Here is a 13,267-nt window from a genome sequence, read left to right as displayed (position 1 = left end):
AAAATCATTTCAAATGAAAGTATAATATACATCCACCTCCATTCTGCTTCTCAGTGTAGATCCACCAAAATAGGGCCAAAAGCAGAGATATCTGGCTCAGGGTTAGGCTCTAGCTCCAAGATCTTAATTTTTTTTAACCACTGTGTAGAAGAGGCTACATTCCTTGTGGTTGAGAACAGAGATGGGTGTGGTGAATGTGAAGTGGGGAAGTAGACTTTAGGGAGAAATGTGAATGCTCTCATTCTCAGAGAAAATTGTTAGCTGGCTTCTAAAGGGGAAGAAACTAGCAAGGAATTCAAATTGAATGAGAAATGTCTTTGAAACTACAAAGATTGTGATAAGATGTGACTCAGAACTAAAATGAGACAGAATTACGTGTAGAAAATTTGCTTTTATTTCCCTCAGGATGATTATTTTCCATTTTTACAATTATATTTGCCATCTTGTCATATAAGTATGCCTATTTGAATAAATAGTATACCTCTAAGCCATAAGTAATGTCCGTTCTAAAGGAAATGTAGAAGCAAAAGATAGTCATGAATGATGACGCATTGTACATCTCTCTAGTTAATGCAAGAGTGTAGTGCAACGTGGCAGTGAGTTACATCTTTCCTAAAAATATTTGGCAACATTTCCCCACAATGATCTGACATGACAGACCATTTGTGTAACTAGATACAGTGCATCGGCTTAAGCAATTGGAGAAGGTTCTGCTTTCCAAAACTCCTATTTAGAAGCTTTATGAGATCCAGCACCCTATGCAAATAAATAAATAAAATAAATTCACATTTCTCATATTCATTCCCTGTGGAGAACTTGGTGCTGCTTACTTTCGTATATCATTCTTTGCAAAGAAACTTGTATGATCTAGAGCTCAAAATTCTTTATTAACCACACGTCTTTCATTTAGACAGAGTAAAAGCATAAAAAGAAGTTTTATTTTATTTCAAAGACTATAATAATACTACATGATTCAGTAAAACAGTCCAAACATTAGTAATTAGGCTGTAATCACTCCGTATCTAGAATGTTGTAGCAACCTTCTAATATATCTGCAGTCTTTGTCTCTTCTCAATTCCTGATCCATTTAACAAATAGCTACAAATAACAAAATTCTTCAAACACCAAACATGTTACTCAGTGACTCACTTATTAATGTACTTATTGCTGCAGCCAAGTGTTGGACAATTAGCTTCTAGCTGTCTTGATATACATTTGAAGTCACCTTATCAAAACAGTGTCTTGTCCCATATCATCTTCCTTTGCTATATAATTCATTCCCTCTGCTCCAGATAAACCAAGTAAAAGGGATCATGTTTTATTCACAGACCATGTTGTATTCATCTTCAATTCAATGAATTAAAAAACTGATTTATTAAGTGCTTATTAGGTATCAAACTATTGTACTAAGCACTGGTGATATAAAGTTGAATTATAAGATCAAAGATTCGGTCAATGGTCAATATACAGTTATTAAGCTGCTATTTGCCAGGCACTGTGTTAATTAAGCATTGGGCATACAAAGAAAGACAAAAGATAGTCCTTGCTTTCAAGGAGCTCACAAGACAATGTGTAAAAAGAAGCTGAAAGGGGTCTGGTGGGATAGTACCAAGCACAGGGTCATGCTGAGTCCAAAGAAGAGTAGCTGGGTGGATAATGAAGAAATGTCTGCCCCGGGCAGCTTCTTTACATGAAGGCTCCGGAAGGAGCTCTCTGATGTCTGCCCTCTGACTGCTCCAATCAGAGAGAAAGAGGAGTCCCAGCAGCAGGAGATATTAAGGAATTTCAAGTTTCAGAGTTGGTGTGATATTTCAGTTTGATGATTTTTGGAGGTCATGGTGAAGTCCAGGCATGCAATCCTATGGGAAATTATTTATAGTTGGAAGGGACCTTAGAGATCATCAAGTACAACCTGCCCTTTAAGATTCACAGAATTCAAAGTTCAAAGGCAAGTCATTAGTGTGGGTTCAAAAAACTAGAAAGTATCTGGGGCAGAATTCTAGCACAGGTCTTTGTGACTCCAAGTCCAGATCTCTATCCAATGTCACCTTATTGCCTAGCAGGTCTTTTGATATACTCCTTTTTTAAAGGCTATATGATTGAGGATTTAACTGAACCAATCACATTGTGTCTTTAAAAGCAATCCACCACTTTAACCAATGATGGTTCAAATTTTCTCTTTCAATGGCTCTAACAATTGTTTTTTCAAAGAATAACAATTAACTGAAAGCAGAAGTATTTTTCCTATTGCTGGTACCAACAACTCTTTTTACTTCATTATTTCTCTCTTCACCTCTCTCTCTCTCTCTCTCTCTCTCTCTCTCTCTCTCTTTCTCTCTCTGACACACACACACACACACACATCCCTCCCTAAATACTTTTTTTTTCTTTTTCTTAATCAAAATCATGTAAGGAAGGATACAAGCCTTTATTAAACACCTACTATGTTCTAGGAACTGTGCTAAATACTTTACAAATACTATCTCCATTAATTCTTACAACAGTTGTGAGAAGAAAGTGCTATGGCTATCCCTATTTTAGAGTTGAAGAAACTGAGGCAGCCAGTTTTAATGACTCACCCAAGGAAACATGACTAGTAAATGCCTGATACAAGATTTGACTCCAAGCCTGACTCCAAGCCCAGTGCTCTATCCACTGAGCCACCTGGCTGCTTCATATAGTAGAAAAGGCACCGGAATTCAAGTAATTTGAATTTTAGGTCTGAAACTGTAATTAACTAAATATGTGAAGTTGTACAGGTCACCTCCTCTCTCTGGGCCTTAATTTACTCATTTGACAAGTAAGAGAATTGGATTAAATGATCTCTAAAGCTCACAGTTACTCCAACATTCTATGCAGATTAGAGGATTTTGTATGTGTATATTTATCCTATATACATTTTCTAGGACTAAATTCAGTCTTGTGTATAACATAATTACTTTAGCCCAAATCTACAAAAATGCCAAAACATTTGATCAATTCACTTTAGAAGTCAGCCAATCATCCAGATGTTGTATATTCATGACAGCAAACATCTGGTCAGACCGAACACTGGACTGAATTGACCTGATGTTTTGGCATTGTGTAGGCACGGCCCATGAACGTGTAGCTTAGGTTACAGCCTGTATTTAGTTCCCATTACATTATTGTGAATAACTCCACTTTCTTTTGCCCATCTCTGATTTAGATTTCTGATTGCCACTTCTAATTCCAAGTATAATAAGGTTAGTTGTGAATCAGATTGCTACTCAAGGTCATTGCTTCCCTTTTCAGAGCTTGTGCTCAATGTCACTAGTCTATATTTTCTTTAATTTAGTGGATTATAATCAGTTCCCTTGGATCCTGAATACAGGATTAATGACCTCCTATATGAGCCCTCAGGAAGAATTAGGTATCCTTTCAGGAATCAGCAATGGCATGGCCTGGATTAGTCTGGTCATTAGTTTTCTAATGTCTAGTAAGTTTAATTACAACAAAGTGCCTTCAATAAGACATCTCATTGTTTACAACCTTTGTTATATGTTATTTCTGACATAAAACCCCAGTTTGATGAACTATCACTTAAGACTATTTTTTCTTTTTCTTTTTCATGTTTTGGGAGTGCAGGGGAGGAAACTGGGCAAAATCTTCATCTTCTCACTAACAATATTTGTACGTGTAGCCCATAACAAAACAACTCTTGATTCACATAGATTGTAGATCATATTTAGGGGTTCTCTCTGACTCATTTTTCATCTTCATTCTGGAATGCGTGAAACTTCTGAAATTAACTCAGCTTTAGATATACAAATGTCTCACCCAACAAGCAGGTCTAAGCTAAACAGACTACGAAACAAACAAATGAAAATCATGCAGGGCAGATAATAAAGCAACAGAAAATAATCACATCTCCAGAAAGTAGTCTCATCCTCTTTTGGGGTTTGAACACATCAGTAAACCCATTATCCATATTAACAGAAGCTTCTATCTCAGCAAGAGTATGATCTTACCACTACTTCTTCACATTGCCCAATAATATTATGATATGTCTTTCACATCTCTCATCAGGATAATCAAGGGTTGTTAAAAATTAGATGCGGGGCGGCTAGATAGCACAGTGGATAAAGCACCGGCCCTGGATTCAGGAGTACCTGAGTTCAAATCCGGCCTCAGACACTTGACACTTACTAGCTGTGTGACCCTGGGCAAGTCACTTAACCCCCATTGCCCCGCAAAAAAAAAAAAAACAAAAAACAAACAAAAACAAAAAAATTAGATGCTATGATAATTTCTAACATGTAGATATTGTTTTAGATTTTAAGCTAGTTCTTCCTAACAACCCTACAAGAGAAGTAGAAGTAATACCATTTTTCAGATGAGGAAACTGAAGCTCAGAGAGATTAAGTGACTTCCCAAAGCCAAATGATAGGGCACCAAGCCCAATTCTTATGTTTCTAAGTTAAGTATACAATCTGTGCCATTGCATTGCCTCTCCTTAGACTTGCTTATGTGGGCCAGAAATTAAATCCAGGCTTCCAGATTTGTAAACTAGAATTCTACTCCTGGGAAACCTTCTTTAATTTCTTTTTCTAAAGGCTTCAAGTCATATATTTTTTTTTCCCATGATAGGGCAGGGCTGGACCTTAACTTACTTTCAAACCACAGAGAGCTTGCCAAGGAGCTCAGAAGGAAAGACGTTTCATGAGACCGATGAAATTCTGACTTTTTGTATCCCTGTGCCTAGTAGGTCATTTTAAAGAAGGAAATGCCTCCCCAGTTGGCAGTCAGCACCAGGGGCAGCACCAGTTGTAAAAGCATTCTGCCATCATGAGTGTGTATAGTTTTAGAGTCAAATACTTTGGCTTATCTCCCATAGGTTATTCATTTTCCATCAGTTGCTCTGCTTGGTTTCAACTCTAGGAACATCATGCTTCCCCCAGGTTAAGCTGGTCACCTGAAATCTCAGTGCCATGGAGACTGACTCAGTTTTTGATATGCATCACCCTGGATAGAGCCCTGGGTCTGGAGTCAGGAAGACCTGAGTTTAAATCTAGCCTCAGGTTCTTACTAGCTCAGTGACCCTAGGCAAGTCACTTTATCCCCATTTGTCTCAGTTTCTTCATCTGGAAAAGGAAGTGGTAAACTGAGGCACAGGGATACAAAAAGTCAGAATGGTAAATAACAAATACATATCAATTTATAGTAATAATTTATATGACATATTTGTTTAAATATAAGTACTATATAAATAATGCCTAAATAACTCATAAATGCACTATATGTGTGTATATATAAATACATATATTCCTCCTATACCCTTCCCAGCACATCCCTCCCCCATCTTTCCAGATTAAACATTTTTATATATATTTTTCGATTCCAATATCTATCCCTCCCTTGCCCCCTCCCCTCTACCCTCCCAGAGGTGGTAAAAAATCTGATATGGGTTATACATATATAATCATGGAAAACATCACCATATTTGTCACTTGATGAAAAAATATGAAAAATAGCATGCCCCAATCTGTTCCATCAACATCAGTACTTTCCCTGGAGGTGGATAGTATTTTTCATCAATATTCCTTTGGGATTGACTCGGATCATTGCATTGCTGATAATAGTCAAGTCATTCACAGTTCTTCATCAAATAATATTATTCCATCACAGTCCTGTGCCACAACTTATTCAGCCATTCTCCAATTGATGGGCATCCCCACAATTTCCAGCTTTTTGCCACTACAAAGAGAGATGCTATAAATATTTTAGAGCATATAAATTATTTTCCTTTTACCTTAATCATCTTTGGAAATAGACCTATTTCTGGGTATTTCTGGGTCAAAGGGTATAGGTAGTTTAATAACTCTTTGGGCATAATTCCAGATTGCTTTTCAAAATGGTTGGATCAGTTCACAGTTCCACCAACAATGAATGTGTTCCAATTTTTCCACATCACCTCCAACATTTGTCATTTTCCATTTCAATCATTTTAGCCTAACTGATAGATTTCATTTTTTGTAACAATCGTTGAAAAAACTGAAAAGCAGTCTGGCAGAAACTGGGCATAGACCAATATCTTAGACCATTTACCAAGATATGGTAAAAATGAATATTTACCCTTGATAGAAAGGAGATATTACAAGAAAATTTGAAGAACATGGAATATATTACCTATTAGACTTATGGATAGGTAAACAATAAAAAAAGAAATGGAGTGTAACGTGAGGTGTGAAATGTATACTTTTGATTACCTTAAATTAAAAAAGTTTTGTATAAATAAAATAAATGTGGCTAAGATCAGAAGGAAAGCAGAAATTTAGGAAAAAATGTTATAGACAGCTTCTCAGATAAAGGCCTTATTTCTCAGTTATATAAAGAACTTTTTCAAATCTATAAGAATACAAATAATTCTCCAATAGATAGTCAAAGGATATGAACAGGTCGTTTTCTGATGAAGAAATCAAAACAATTTATAGTCATATGAAAAAATGCTCTAAATCATTATTGATTAGAGAAATGTCAATTAAAATAAACTTGAGATATTATTTTATACCTATCAGATATTTAATTGGTGTTTATTGAATAAACAGTAGCTTGTTTGTGGTTGTCTGCGTTTCTCAATAATTTCTATTGGTGTTATTGAATATGTTCTGATTATTGCCTTTAGGAAGATAATAACACACTTCAGGAGTGCACCTGTTTCCATAGTTGGCCATTGTGTGACTCTGGTACTAGGATATAGGAGCCTATCTAAGAGGGGATTGAAGGAGTGTATGTCCAGAAAATTAAACCTGAGAACTATATAAGGAGATTTTTAATGATATCTCAATCCCTTTTCTTGGGGGAAGATTACAGTAATAGTCAACTTCGTGACAGAACCTTACACCTAGGTACACATGTAAAAAATGTTAGCCAAACACAAAGTCCCTTAAACAGAATTTATTAATGTTTCCTTCAAAAGTAATCCCTTTTCTAAATTTCCTCATGTTGAGGGCACTAAAATCATTCCAACCATCCTTCTTTGTTGTTTTGGAGCAATCTTTGTCTTTTCTCTCTATCTCAACTCCAGTATCAAACAATTGTCAAGTCGTATTGATTAGACACACAAAATCCCTGACATTAAGCCTCTTCTCACTCAAATAGTCAGTACTCAAGTTCAGACCTTTATCACTTCATTGGCCAACTTGTTAGTTGTCTTTCCTCCAGCCTTTACCTCTTCAATATATTCCTTACTTAACAGATAAATTGGTTTTCCTAAAACACAGATATGACCTTGTCATTTCTCCCATCTCCGAAAGACTCATACTTGTGTACTCATGCATGCTTGCATGAACACACACACACACACACACACACACACACACACACTTAGTAAAAAAGTTTAAATAGTTCCCTATTGACTTAAGGATAAGGTGTTAGCATCCTCCACCTGACTCTTGAATCCCTTTATAATCCTGTTCCTGCCTACCTTTCTGGCCTTATTTCATATTATTCACCTCCATGAACTCCCCATTTCAACCAAATTGGCCTTCTGGCTGTTCCCTGCATCACATTTCTTCTCCTGCCTTCATGCCCTTAGATGAGTGCTACTCCATGTCCAAAATGCATTTGCTCTTCCCTCTGTATTTTGTCAACTCCCTAGTTTACTTCAAGGATTTGGTTAGGTATTTTCTCTTCCATGAGACTTTTCCTGATTCACCCTAGTTATGAACACTCTCTCCCTCTTAAAATTAGTTTATATATACTTTGCCTGGTTACTTGTGTACATGTTTTATCATCCCAGTGACATTTGAATCTCTAGAAGCTAATCCCTTTGAGGACAAATGCTATTTAGTTTTTTATTTTGCTTCCCTAGTACCTCGCACATTTCCTTTCACATAGGACCATAGGATTATAGAAGGGGTTTAATCAAATCCAACTCCTCTCTTTCACTCATGAAACAAACCCAGAAAGAAGTGACTTGCCCAAGGGCACATTGTTGTTAAATGGAAGATCTGGGTTTTGAAGAACAGTAGCATAAAAGATAAAAGTTGGAAGGGATATCAGCAACTATTTAGCCCAACATGTACACCAAAGGAATACCCACTATAACATACCCAATATACCCCAAGTACTTTTCCTGAATTTTCCTGAAGGTCTCCAAGAAAGGGAAATTCACCACCTCTTTGTGTAGCCCATTGTTTTTTTGGAGAGCCATAATTGTTCATAAGGTTTTCCTGTCATCATGTCCAAATGTACTTCTTTGCAACTTCAACCCATTCATCCTGATTCTGCTTTATGTTGGCAAGTAGGACAAATCTAATTCCTCTTCCACATAACAAGGCTTCAAATATTTTGCAGACAGCCAGCATATCTGTGAGCCCATGTCCTTTAACTCCACATCTAGAATTCTTCCTGCGGCATTATGTTGCCTCTCATAGGCACTTCATACATGTTTGTTGAATTAAATTGAATTGGACTTAACCCCTATGAACTTTTTTTTTCATCCTTCAAATGACAGTCTTTATGATCCTTTTGAGCTCTAGGTCTGTTTTTCTGAGGCTGCAGCTGTCTAGGTCTAGAACAGTATTATTCCCTGGGGAATTTTGCTGACACTTGAGTTTTTGCAGAAAGAAAGATCAACATTGCCCACTTAGTGGATTCTCAATCACAGATGGGTTTGATTTCAGAGTTTTAAGGAAGCCCCCAAAACTGGCTTCCTGATGTGGATAGGGTTATAGGAAAATGTAAAGCGTATCCCTGGACTCAACTTGTGGGTGGCCACACCAGGAGGCTCCTTTGGCAATATGCTGTGTCACTGCAATTTTGTGTTTGTGGAAGGAGCCTGAGAAAAGATAAACAATCACAGATCCTCAAATTGGGTGAAAAATACAGAATTCTGTTAGGCCTAGGTTATGAACCTCACAAGGCTGGAATGGATGAACTTTACAAGAACTAGCAATTATTTTGCTAAAATCTCCTCAAATTCTCTTTGAAGTATCACTCAGGTTACAGGTTAATGTTAGCATGTATCAAAAGACATAAATTCCATTTTTTCAACCCTTTCCTGGTTCTAACATTATTGCTAGTTGTTATTTGCTTCTTAGTGAAAAACAAGCAGAGTTGTGGAAGTTTCAAGAGTCCCAGTTTAATTGTTAAAAAAAAAAATTAAGACCCCAGTTTAACCTGTATCTGTTATGTTTTTTAAAAGCAGCTTCAAGTACCACAAAGGTGAGGCTTTCTTGTATTCAACTATCTAACTCTTCCCCACAATTCCTAAGGAAAATATTTTCTGCTAGATAAAAAAATTAGGAATTTAAATTTTAATACTGTTACATAAAATAAGAAATATCTTAGTGAAGTGTATAAAGAACAGACCATTGATTGAGAAATACGTGGGATCAAAAGTCCAGCCCAGAAACATCTGCTGGTGGTGGCCCAAGGCAAGTCACTGAACCTCACAGTGTTTTAGACAACCCTATATATAGGTTGCAGAGAAGATGCTGACCTGTAAGGATAAGGGGGGTGGGGCTTGCTCACCTAAGAGTTCCCCATCCCATTAAGGTCATTGTTCCTATCCTTATCCCTTATAAAATATGCATGAGGGGGCAGCTAGGTGGCACAGTGGATAAAGCACCAGTCCTGGATTCAGGAGGACCTGAGTTCAAATCCAGCCTCAGACACTTGACACTTACCAGCTATGTGACCCTGGTCAAGTCACTTAACCCTCATTGCCCTGGAAAAACAAACAAACAAACAAAAAATAAAATAAAATATGAGTGAAAGTTTTCCTACTAAATTAATATGACTTGGTTTCCTGAACCACATAGTTAATCCTTTTAAAATGCTATTTCCTTCAAGGACAGTAACTAAACAACATTTGAACTTCACACAGTTCCCATTATCTTACTTCAAAGCATTACTTATTTTAAGAGGGTGAAAAGCCAAGCTATTGATTCATCAAATATGTAAATGCCAGGAGACAAAATCAGTGAAAACTAAAAGACAATCACTTTCCTCTGTGTTTGTCTTTAGTGTCCTTGGATACACGATAATATTCTGTGCATGCTACTATGTTAGTTAATTCAAGGAACAGGCATGATGACAATTCTCAGTGTGAGTTGGCATTAGGCATCAGCTACATCATATTGTATGACACTTCATAATCCATCAGAGCAGAGTTGTGATTCACCTCCTTCCCCCTCCATTCCCCCCTTTATAATGAAGGTAGTGGGGGGAAGGGCAGAAATATTTAGCTGTGTTTTCAGAGCTGCATACGTATCATACTCCTTTCTTTCTATATCCAATGCAGGCTTTGGAAAAAGCCATAGTAGAATTCAATGAATTGAATTTTGAAATCCATCGGATTCAGTCTCACTTGAGAGTCTTTTATTAAATAAAATCCTTTTGCTGGAGCTTTTTTTTTCTGTTGTATTTATTTGAGGGTTATGAATATAAAGTTTAAAGCTAAAGACAGAGCAGCAACTAATGTGGTTACAATTCAGGCCACAGCTTTCAAACCTCTTGTGGGTGGTTCATTCATATGCAAATTTAGGTTCTTGACATTCTATTGTTGCTGGAGCCTACAGTGTATAGAAGAGCACTTGGCTCTATTTTCTTGTTTATGATAAAGTAATATATATTGACTTAGGCAATTAGTGACCATGCTACCTAAAAATGTATTTTAATGTTTCCAAATTATTTTGATTTCTCATTCACGTGAAATAGGAAGTACCTAAATTGTCTGTATGCCAACACCTGTAATCAAAGCATTACCAAGGAGCCTTAACTCAAAAAAAAAAAAAATCCATTGAGAGCTGTGTTCACCCCCCACCAAAAAAAAAAAATAAAACAAAAAAGCAAAGAAAAGTAAAACAGCACAACAAACAAACAACCAAAACATAGTGATTTCATTGATTTAAGAGTCGCTTAGGTAAGGAAACTCCTACAATGCAGGTCATCACTTACTCTGGCATTTATAACCTTAGAGTTGACTAAAATTAGGTTATTTACCCAGGGTCCTTTAGACAGTAATATGTCAGACTAGCTCTCGATTAACTGTCTCTGGGAATACACACACACACACACACACACACTTCAATTTAATGTGTAATCAGATGAGTGGTACAAAAGGAGAAGGGAAGTGAAGGTGAAATGTAGAGAAAGACACACAGGGAAAGATGAAGTCCCCGTGAAAGGAGAATACTACATAGAGGCAAGGGAGAGACAGAAAAGGAGAAAGTGGATAAGTGTGTTCTTAACCTTCAAAATGCTAAAAGTTTACAATATTCTATCATTAACTATAAATGTGTTAAGGGCTAAAATTCTAGCTAGTCTGTCTAAAATATCTAATGAATGGTAGCCAATAAATTATAAGCTTTAGCAAGAGTTAGACTTTTAAGCATTTATTAAGGAGAATAAGAATTTGGTAAAGAGAGAGAGAAAGGCCTAGATTCCTATCTATTAAAGGGAGAGCACATTTCTAGCTCCGCTCTCCACCAGAGTCCAAAGGAAAAAGGAGCACCAGTCAGAGCGCCAGGTTCCTTCCTCCTCCCACTAGCCAACATCACTTCCTGACGCCAAAGAAAAGACTCCTGGTCTTGCCCTCAAAGACCTTCACTTCATGGGCGGAACTCTTCTACAGTAAGTCTCCAGCAGGTGGCATCATTCCAATCATTACAAATGTTTAATTGTCAATTCCTTTAGGGGGGGAAGGGGGGGAGCAGGTTCTTAGCAGAATAGTTTAAGGAAAACTGTGGGCTACATTTTCCTATTGCCTAAAATGTTTCATTCTCTTCTCAATCACCCTTGGCCTTTTCCAAGGAGAATTGGAATTAAGGACCTCATTTTGAATGAATCAACAAACATTTATTAAACAGCTGTTATATACCAGGCATTGTGCCAAACAATGGGGATACAAATATAAATAATAAAATAATCCTTAAGTTCTAAAGAGATTACAATCTAACTTTTCAGGAATTGTCCTAGATCCTTTTAGCTGGAAGGGGCAGCTAGGTGGTACAGTGGATAGAGTGCCAGGTCTGGAGTCAGGAAAACTCATATTCCTGAATTCAAATCTGGCTTCAGACACTTCCTAGCTCTGTGACTCTGGACAACTCATTTAACCCTGTTTGCCTCAGTTTCCTCATCTGTAAAATGATCTGGAGAAGGAAATGGCAAAACCACTTCAGTATCTTTGCCAAAAAAAAAGCCCAAATGGGATCACAAAGTGTTGGACACAACTGAAAAACGACTAAACAACAAACAACAATAGAAGTTAGAGCTATAAGAGACCTTAAACACAAGATCATACAGTGGAGCTAGAGCTGAAAGGGGACTCAAGAGGTCATTTAGTCCAGCCCTCTCAGAGAGGTGAAGTGATTTAACCAAATAGTGCTTTAAAGTTTATGAAGTGCTGTACAAATATTATCTCATTATATGCTCACAGCAACCTTGAGTTTGGTGCTTTGTTATTTTATGTCCTCACAGCAACTACTAGGACATAGGTGCTATTATTACCCCTAATTTTATAGCTGAAGAAACTGAGGCAGAAGAGGTGAAGTAATTTGCCTTTAACTGGTTAACAGGTTAACTGATAAGGGACTTCTAGTGAGCACAGATTGCAGAAGGTAGAGTTTCTGACCACCCTGTGAAAGCTAAGCTGTGGAAGTGAGTTCTGTTAAAGACCCAAAATAACAGGGCTACTTATCCAGACATAGGTATTAACTTCAGTGAAATAATTAAAAGCCAGAGATGCCTTTAAACTTAAACTTTTTAATTAATTAACAAAGCATCCAGTTAAAAGTAAAAGGGAAGGATATCATTAATTTAGTTGTAAATTTTAATTCTAATTCAGAAGTTAAAGGCTAAAATATTTTCCTTATTTATCTATTTCACTGAAATTTGCCAGTATGTTAAGAAATAGCAAGTGACTCTAATTTACATTAATGTCCCTCATATCTCTGTGACTTTTCTTTTTCTTTGAAAATAAATTCTTTTTCTAAATTCTCATGTAATGTCGAGTTGTTGTTTTTTCTGTTCATTTTGTTCAGGTAATCAGAATCTCCAAAGATCAGAGAGTGTAAAAGTTAAAAAAGAGTGGTTCTTAGTCTTTGACTACTTACATATCTATTCCCCAAGTAATCAGGATCAAGTATGTACAAACTATATTAATTTTCCATATGTTACCTGGAGCCATGCCTGATTTTTTTTAAATCTCTCTCTACCTTGGAACCACACAGTTTTATGAACTGAGAGGCAATGAGTCACAGTGATGCTAAAGCAAAAATAATTAGTACTTCACAGGTACTCC

The sequence above is a fragment of the Dromiciops gliroides genome, chromosome 3, assembly GCF_019393635.1.
Source record: "Dromiciops gliroides isolate mDroGli1 chromosome 3, mDroGli1.pri, whole genome shotgun sequence".
Classification (NCBI taxonomy): domain Eukaryota; kingdom Metazoa; phylum Chordata; class Mammalia; order Microbiotheria; family Microbiotheriidae; genus Dromiciops; species Dromiciops gliroides.
This window is presented reverse-complemented; position numbering follows the sequence as displayed.